At 27.6% G+C, this 10122-nt stretch overlaps 3 long non-coding RNA genes across 4 annotated transcripts in view; all 3 read right to left on the reverse strand.

The window, feature by feature from the left end:
• Positions 1–4684, reverse strand: part of LOC107882659 — a 15904-nt gene extending 11220 nt beyond the window's left edge. The window contains exons 1-4 of one of the 2 annotated variants that reach the window (XR_003840140.1): positions 4426–4684; positions 2469–2623; positions 1905–2381; positions 1648–1828 (exon numbers count right to left, since the gene is read on the reverse strand). This is a non-coding gene — a long non-coding RNA (uncharacterized LOC107882659). Of the gene's footprint in view, positions 1–1116; positions 1829–1904; positions 2382–2468; positions 2624–4425 lie in introns of those variants that run through there. The other variant, XR_003840139.1, reaches the window with a different exon arrangement.
• An 89-nt stretch (positions 4685–4773) lies between these two features.
• Positions 4774–7941, reverse strand: LOC107882660. Its single transcript, XR_001678845.2, has 6 exons — positions 7671–7941; positions 7467–7603; positions 7210–7390; positions 5247–5401; positions 4885–5159; positions 4774–4819 (listed from the first exon to the last, which is right to left on the reverse strand). It is a non-coding gene; the product is annotated as an uncharacterized LOC107882660 (long non-coding RNA).
• Positions 7942–8040: 99 nt separating this feature from the next.
• LOC107882661 lies at positions 8041–9946 on the reverse strand. Its single transcript, XR_001678846.2, has 3 exons — positions 9906–9946; positions 9649–9829; positions 8041–8189 (listed from the first exon to the last, which is right to left on the reverse strand). It is a non-coding gene; the product is annotated as an uncharacterized LOC107882661 (long non-coding RNA).
• Positions 9947–10122: the final 176 nt, after the last annotated feature.

Consider the following 10122-nt stretch of genomic DNA (forward strand, 5'->3'; position numbering starts at 1 on the left):
TAAGAAAAATTAAAAAATTATTTTAAAGTTGTAAATTAAAATACAATTTTAAATAATTTTAGAGCAACAGTTACAATTAATTGTTTTTTATGTCTAATTAATTTAAGTTAAAAGAATATAATATTTTGTGGTAAAAATTAAAAAATAGGCAATTGTAAAAAAAAATATGTTGTTAAACTGAAATACAATTAATGTTTAATCAATTTAAAGTGAAACAATGACAAACCATATATTGTTTTAAATTTTCAAAATTAAATGTACGGCGTATAGTTCTTAACAATGACTTAGTCATCAATAGAAACCCAAATAGGACCATTTTGAATCAAATGAATGAATACAAGAACTGATAGTCTGATATAGGTACTGTTGTAAATTCGCAAGAATATTTTGTCAAATAATTGTTGAACATAAAGTATAATCTAAGATCATTATGGTTATCGAACAGAAACAGATAAGATAAACTAAAATCAAGTTATTAATATTTATTTTAACCTACTTATTTCCTATATACATTATACACTTACAATTTGCCGAGTACCATTATTGAAATATAAATGTAAAATATTACTAAGCCACCAAAATTGTCAAAACTTACGAAATATGTAAAAAAAAAGCAAAAATTTTACAGAGTATGTAAAAATATGTATTTATGACGAAATATGTAAAATAAAATATGTCTTATTTTATTGCAAATCGCGTGAAACGAATTTATCATTTGCAATAATTAATTTATCATGTTTTACTAAAAATATGTATTTACATACAAATCCCAGCCCTAACTATGATCATCAATTTTTATCAATTCTTACAATAAGCATAACCTAAAATATACAATTGAACATTTAATACATATTTAAAGAGAACATAATTTGCAAATTGTTGATGAATTTTGTCAAAATGTGATCTGTAAATGCTTGTGAAAAATGGCAGGCTACCAGATATTATAGAAATTATAATGGGATGCCCGTATTACATTTTCAAACTCTCGGACATAGCAAGGAACTTTTTATTGACACAAAATTTTATATCAAAACTAATGAAAAAATTGAAATGTATTATCCACATAATTAGCTCAAAAAGAGTGAAATCGTTTTAAAAATTGTAAGGTGTATAGAAAATGCTAACAGGAACATTCGGCAAACGAATCATGTATCTACACCTAGGTAATTTTTGCCGATAAAAGAAAATCAATGTTTGTCAAAAATGTAATCATTTTTCCTCAATCATCTTTTTGTTTTTCCCCATGTATTTGAAAACAAACGGGTACAATCAATCTTTACCTGTTTAACGCATCCAACTAGATGCACTTTCCCTTCAGAAAAGATACCAATGTCCAAACTAGTTATGTGTTTAGAGTGATATGATATAATGTTAAAATCAAACTTAAACGCAAGAATATTTTTAAAGAACCTTATGGGGCAAGCACTTGTTATATTTGTATTTTATCTTTAAAACAAGTCATGGACATTTTAAGATTGTAACATATAATTATTTATTTATTAATTTTTTTTGACTAAAAGAGCTGAATATAATATGTCCACGCACACGATTAGATATTGTACAATGTGTCCCGTGAACAGGAGGGTATGTTAGCTAATAGCACAGTAATATAGATCTGGAATAAAAACCTATCAACAATATTCTCACCTTTCAGTTTCATAATTCTCACCAATAAGGTATGGCTTCATCTGGGTCGGCAGAATTATCTTCAAGAAAGTCAACGTCTGAAAAATTGTCAATACATTGGCTCCACTACCTAGCTCCTCGTACGTGGTACATCATATATCTCGGTTTTGATAACCATAATAAGTATAATCCATTGTATGAGCTAAAAACGATAAACTATTAAGTAACTTTTGGTTTTGGCAAACATTTGAAATTGGATACTTGAGTGATATACTTACATAGGTGTGTGTGAATTAGACATTATTGGGTATCGGAGGCTTTTCTGGGTGAATTAAAATCATCAACTGTACAGACTCCAAATGCCTTATTCGTCTGTTAATTTTCTTCTAACTCATCGTTGGAGAAACAAAATTATCTGAAAATGCAAATTGTAAAATATATATAAATACCTAATTTATGAATTATGTTAAACCATTTTGCCTCTTAGATGCGAGTTACTAGTCGTGCTCAGATTAGTACCAGTGTTGCCGTGAATCAAAACATTTATTTTACTTCTCTATCCCAGTCAAGTGGTTTGGATTATGTTTTGAGACAGCCTCTGACCATGTTTACTATAATTTGCTGAGCATTGTTTACAACCAGTAATTATTGTGAAATGTTTATCGCAGATTCTATGCCAGTAGAAATTGGGATAATCATTTAATTCGAAGATTTTTGGCCATTATTTCCTTCTATTTCATTGATTTTTTGGAAATCTATATTTTTGAACAAATTAACAAATTAGACTGACTCCATATTATTAACACATAATATAATCAATACAACTAGAAAATAATACTTACAAATGAAGATTAACGTTAATGTGGCGAGGCGAGACAATGGATGTTTTACTGAAAAGTATACACTTCTACTATACACTGCGCTTTTTGGTAATTCCGTACTCTTCATTCAAAGAAGGTTGTATTTCCTCATTGCAATTGGGAACGGGCTTGACGACCTGTAAACCAATAAATTACATATTTAATTCAATTTCATAAATAATATTACTATGATTAGGGCTGGGATTTAAATGTAATAAAAAACTAAAAATATGTACATATATATGTAATTAAAATTGCCAAAATATGCAGTATAAAATAAAAAATATGTACTAAGAAAAATTAAAAAATTATGTTAAAGTTTTTAATTAAAATACAATTCTAAATAATTTTTAAACAACAGTTACAATTAATTGTTTTTTATGTATAATTAATTTAATTTAAAAAAATATAATATTTTGTGGTAAAAATTAAAAAATATGCAATAGTAAAAAAAAAATATGTTGTTAAACTGAAATACAATTAATGTATAATCAATTTAAAGTGAAACAATGACAAACCGTATATTTTTTTAAATTTTCAAAATTAAATGTACGGCGATTTGGTCTTAACAATGACTTAGTCATCAATAGAAACCCAAATTGGACCATTTTGAATCAAATGAATGAACACAAGAACTGATAGTCTGATATAGGTACTGTTGTAAATTCGCAAGAATATTTTGTCAAATAATTGTTGAACATAAAGTATAATCTAAGATCATTATGGTTATCGAACAGAAACAGATAAGATAAACTAAAATCAAATTATTAATATTTATTTTAACCTACTTATTTCCTATATACATTATACACTTACAATTTGCCGAGTACCATTATTGAAATATAAATGTAAAATATTACTAAGCCACCAAAATTGTCAAAACTTACGAAATATGTAAAAAAAAAGCGATAATTTTACAGAGTATGTAAAAATATGTATTTATGACGAAATATGTAAAATAAAATATGTCTTATTTTATTGCAAATCGCGTGAAACGAATTTATCATTTGCAATAATTAATTTATCATGTTTTACTAAAAATATGTATTTACATACAAATCCCAGCCCTAACTATGATCATCAATTTATATCAATTCTTACAATAAGCATAACCTAAAATATGCAATTGAACATTTAATACATATTTAACTAGAACATAATTTGCAAATTGTTGATGAATTTTGTCAAAATGTGATCTGTAAATGCTTGTGAAAAATGGAGGCTACCAGATATTATAGAAATTATAATGGGATGCCCGTATTACATTTTCAAACTCTCGCACATAGCAAGGAACTTTTTATTGACACAAAATTTTATATCAAAACTAATTGAAAAAATTGAAATGTATTATCCACATAATTAGCTCAAAAAGAGTGAAATCGTTTTAAAAATTGTAAGGTGTATAGAAAATGCTAACAGGAACATTCGGCAAACGAATCATGTATCTACACCTAGGTAATTTTTGCCGATAAAAGAAAATCAATGTTTGTCAAAAATGTAATCATTTTTCCTCAATCATCTTTTTGTTTTTCCCCATGTATTTGAAAACAAACGGGTACAATCAATCTTTACCTGTTTAACGCATCCAACTAGATGCACTTTCCCTTCAGAAAAGATACCAATGTCCAAACTAGTTATGTGTTTAGAGTGATATGATATAATGTTAAAATCAAACTTAAACGCAAGAATATTTTTAAAGAACCTTATGGGGCAAGCACTTGTTATATTTGTATTTTATCTTTAAAACAAGTCATGGACATTTTAAGATTGTAACATATAATTATTTATTTATTAATTTTTTTTGACTAAAAGAGCTGAATATAATATGTCCACGCACACGATTAGATATTGTACAATGTGTCCCGTGAACAGGAGGGTATGTTAGCTAATAGCACAGTAATATAGATCTGGAATAAAAACCTATCAACAATATTCTCACCTTTCAGTTTCATAATTCTCACCAATAAGGTATGGCTTCATCTGGGTCGGCAGAATTATCTTCAAGAAAGTCAACGTCTGAAAAATTGTCAATACATTGGCTCCACTACCTAGCTCCTCGTACGTGGTACATCATATATCTCGGTTTTGATAACCATAATAAGTATAATCCATTGTATGAGCTAAAAACGATAAACTATTAAGTAACTTTTGGTTTTGGCAAACATTTGAAATTGGATACTTGAGTGATATACTTACATAAGTGTGTGTGAGTTAGACATTATTGGGTACCTGAGGCTTTTCTGGGTGAATTAAAATCATCAACTGTATAGACTCCAAATCCCTTATTGGTCTGTTAATTTTCTTCTAACTCATCGTTAGAGAAACAAAATTATCTGAAAATGCAAATTGTAAAAAATATATAAATACCTAATTTATGAATTATGTTAAACCATTTTACCTCTTAGATGCGAGTTACTAGTCGTGCTCAGATTAGTACCAGTGTTGCCGTGAACCAAAACATTTATTTTACTTCTCTATCCCAGTCAAGTGGTTTGGATTATGTTTTGAGACAGCCTCTGACCATGTTTACTATAATTTGCTGAGCATTGTTTACAACCAGTAATTATTGTGAAATGTTTATCGCAGATTCTATGCCAGTAGAAATTGGGATAATCATTTAATTCGAAGATTTTTGGCCATTATTTCCTTCTATTTCATTGATTTTTTGGAAATCTATATTTTTGAACAAATTAACAAATTAGACTGACTCCATATTATTAACACATAATATAATCAATACAACTAGAAAATAATACTTACAAATGAAGATTAACGTTAATGTGGCGAGGCGAGACAATGGATGTTTTACTGAAAAGTATACACTTCTACTATACACTGCGCTTTTTGGTAATTCCGTACTCTTCATTCAAAGAAGGTTGTATTTCCTCATTGCAATTGGGAACGGGCTTGACGACCTGTAAACCAATAAATTACATATTTAATTCAATTTCATAAATAATATTACTATGATTAGGGCTGGGATTTAAATGTAATAAAAAAACTAAAAATATGTACATATATATGTAATTAAAATTGCCAAAATATGCAGTATAAAATAAAAAATATGTACTAAGAAAAATTAAAAAATTATGTTAAAGTTTTTAATTAAAATACAATTCTAAATAATTTTTAAACAACAGTTACAATTAATTGTTTTTTATGTATAATTAATTTAATTTAAAAAAATATAATATTTTGTGGTAAAAATTAAAAAATATGCAATAGTAAAAAAAAAATATGTTGTTAAACTGAAATACAATTAATGTATAATCAATTTAAAGTGAAACAATGACAAACCGTATATTTTTTTAAATTTTCAAAATTAAATGTACGGCGATTTGGTCTTAACAATGACTTAGTCATCAATAGAAACCCAAATTGGACCATTTTGAATCAAATGAATGAACACAAGAACTGATAGTCTGATATAGGTACTGTTGTAAATTCGCAAGAATATTTTGTCAAATAATTGTTGAACATAAAGTATAATCTAAGATCATTATGGTTATCGAACAGAAACAGATAAGATAAACTAAAATCAAATTATTAATATTTATTTTAACCTACTTATTTCCTATATACATTATACACTTACAATTTGCCGAGTACCATTATTGAAATATAAATGTAAAATATTACTAAGCCACCAAAATTGTCAAAACTTACGAAATATGTAAAAAAAAAGCGATAATTTTACAGAGTATGTAAAAATATGTATTTATGACGAAATATGTAAAATAAAATATGTCTTATTTTATTGCAAATCGCGTGAAACGAATTTATCATTTGCAATAATTAATTTATCATGTTTTACTAAAAATATGTATTTACATACAAATCCCAGCCCTAACTATGATCATCAATTTTTATCAATTCTTACCATAAGCATAACCTAAATACACAATTGAACATTTAATACATATTTACCTAGAACATAATTTGCAAATTGTTGATGAATTTTGTCAAAATGTGATCTGTAAATGCTTGTGAAAAATGGAGGCTACCAGATATTATGGAAATTATAATGGGATGTCCGTATTACATTTTCAAACTCTCGGACATAGCAAGGAACTTTTTATTGACACAAAATTTTATATCAAAACTAATTGGAAAAATTGAAATGTATTATCCCCATAATTAGCTCAAAAAGAGTGAAATCGTTTTAAAAATTGTAAGGTGTATAGAAAATGCTAACAGGAACATTCGCCTAACAAATCATGTATCTACCCCTAGGTATTTTTTGCCGATAAAAGAAAATCAATGTTTGTCAAAAATGTAATCATTTTTCCTCAATCATCTTTTTGTTTTTCCCCATGTATTTGAAAACAAACGGGTACAATCAATCTTTACCTGTTTAACGCATCCAACTAGATGCACTTTCCCTTCAGAAAAGATACCAATGTCCAAACTAGTTATGTGTTTAGATTGATATGCCATAATGTTATAATCAAACTTAAACGCAAGAATATTTTTTAAAGAGCCTTATGGGGGCAAGCACTTGTTATATTTGTATTTTATCTTTAAAACAAGTCATGGACATTTTAAGATTGTAACATATAATTATTTATTTATTAATTTTTTTTGACTAAAAGAGCTGAATATAATATGTCCACGCACACAATTAGATATTGTACAATGTGTCCCGTGAACAGGAGGGTATGTTAGCTAATAGCACAGTACCTAATATAGATCTGGAATAAAAACCTATCGACAATATTCTCACCTTTCAGTTTCATAATTCTCACCAATAAGGTATGGCTTCATCTGGGTCGGCAGAATTATCTTCAAGAAAGTCAACGTCTGAAAAATTGTCAATACATTGGCTCCACTACCTAGCTCCTCGTACGTGGTACATCATATATCTCGGTTTTGATAACCATAATAAGTATAATCCATTGTATGAGCTAAAAACGATAAACTATTAAGTAACTTTTGGTTTTGGCAAACATTTGAAATTGGATACTTGAGTGATATACTTACATAAGTGTGTGTGAATTAGACATTATTGGGTATCTGAGGCTTTTCTGGGTGAATTAAAATCATCAACTGTATAGACTCCAAATCCCTTATTCGTCTGTTAATTTTCTTCTAACTCATCGTTAGAGAAACAAAATTATCTGAAAATGCAAATTGTAAAAAATATATAAATACCTAATTTATGAATTATGTATTAAACCATTTTACCTCTTAGATGCGAGTTACTAGTCGTGCTCAGATTAGTACCAGTGTTGCCGTGAATCAAAACATTTATTTTACTTCTCTATCCCAGTCAAGTGGTTTGGATTATGTTTTGAGACAGCCTCTGACCATGTTTACTATAATTCGCTGAGCATTGTTTACAACCAGTAATTATTGTGAAATGTTTATCGCAGATTCTATGCCAGTAGAAATTGGGATAATCATTTAATTCGAAGATTTTTGGCCATTATATTTCCTTCTATTTCATTGATTTTTTGGAAATCTATATTTTTGAACAAATTAACAAATTAGACTGACTCCATATTATTAACACATAATATAATCAATACAACTAGAAAATAATACTTACAAATGAAGATTAACGTTAATGTTGCGAGGCGAGACAATGGATGTTTTACTGAAAAGTATACACTTCTACTATACACTACGCTTTTTGGTAATTCCGTACTCTTTATTCAAAGAAGGTTGTTTTTCCTCATTGTAATTGGGAACGGGCTTGACGACCTGTAAACCAATAAATTACATATTATTAATTCAATTTCATAAATAATATTACTATGATTAGGGCTGGGATTTATATGTAATAAAAAACCAAAAATATGTACATATATATGTAATTAAAATTGCCAAAATATGCAGTATAAAATAAAAAATATGTACTAAGAAAAATTAAAAAATTATGTTAAAGTTTTAAATTAAAATACAATTCTAAATAATTTTTGAACAACAGTTACAATTAATTGTTTTTTATGTCTAATTAATTTAATTTAAAAAAATATAATATTTTGTGGTAAAAATTAAAAAATATGCGATAGTAAAAAAAAAATATGTTGTTAAACTGAAATACAATTAATGTTTAATCAATTTAAAGTGAAACAATGACAAACCATATATTGTTTTCAATTTTCAAAATTAAATGTACGGCGATTTGGTCTTAACAATGACTTAGTCATCAATAGAAACCCAAATTGGACCATTTTGAATCAAATGAATGAACACAAGAACTGATAGTCTGATATAGGTACTGTTGTAAATTCGCAAGAATATTTTGTCAAATAATTGTTGAACATAAAGTATAATCTAAGATCATTATGGTTATCGAACAGAAACAGATAAGATAAACTAAAATCAAGTTATTAATATTTATTTTAACCTACTTATTTCCTATATACATTATACACTTACAATTTGCCGAGTACCATTATTGAAATATAAATGTAAAATATTACTAAGCCACCAAAATTGTCAAAACTTACGAAATATGTAAAATAAAATATGTCTTATTTTATTGCAAATAGCGTTAAACAAATTTATCATTTGCAATAATTAATTTATCATGTTTTACTAAAAATATGTATTTACATACAAATCCCAGCCCTCACTATGATCATCAATTTTTATCAATTCTTACAATAAGCATAACCTAAATACACAATTGAACATTTAATACATATTTAACTAGAACATATACACCTAGGTATTTTTTGCCGATAAAAGAAAATCAATGTTTGTCAAAAATGTAATCGTTTTTCCTCAATCATCTTTTTGTTTTTCCCCATGTATTTGAAAACAAACTGGTACAATCAATCTTTAACTGTTTAACGCATCCAACTAGATGCACTTTCCCTTCAGAAAAGATACCAATGTCCAAACTAGTTATGTGTTTAGAGTGATATGCCATAATGTTATAATCAAACTTAAACGCAAGAATATTTTTTAAAGAACCTTATGGGGGCAAGCACTTGTTATATTTGTATTTTATCTTTAAAACAAGTCATGGACATTTTAAGATTGTAACATATAATTATTTATTTATTAATTTTTTTTTACTAAAAGAGCTGAATATAATATGTCCACGCACACAATTAGATATTGTACAATGTGTCCCGTGAACAGGAGGGTATGTTAGCTAATAGCACATCAATATAGATCTGGAATAAAAACCTATCGACAATATTCTCACCTTTCAGTTTCATAATTCTCACCAATAAGGTATGGCTTCATCTGGGTCGGCAGAATTATCTTCAAGAAAGTCAACGTCTGAAAAATTGTCAATACATTGGCTCCACTACCTAGCTCCTCGTACGTGGTACATCATATATCTCGGTTTTGATAACCATAATAAGTATAATCCATTGTATGAGCTAAAAACGATAAACTATTAAGTAACTTTTGGTTTTGGCAAACATTTGAAATTGGATACTTGAGTGATATACTTACATAAGTGTGTGTGAATTAGACATTATTGGGTATCTGAGGCTCTGTACGACTGTTCTGTAGTCTGTACTTTTGTTCAATTTTCAAATAATCGCGATTCGCGAGTGATTCAAATTTAAAGTCGGCATACGATAAAATAATAGGTAAATATTATGTTGTTATTTATTTGATAACAATTATTACTATATCGTGGTACATAGTGATAAGACAGAATCGCAGG

Source organism: Acyrthosiphon pisum, chromosome X (assembly GCF_005508785.2).
Source record: "Acyrthosiphon pisum isolate AL4f chromosome X, pea_aphid_22Mar2018_4r6ur, whole genome shotgun sequence".
Classification (NCBI taxonomy): Eukaryota; Metazoa; Arthropoda; class Insecta; order Hemiptera; family Aphididae; genus Acyrthosiphon; species Acyrthosiphon pisum.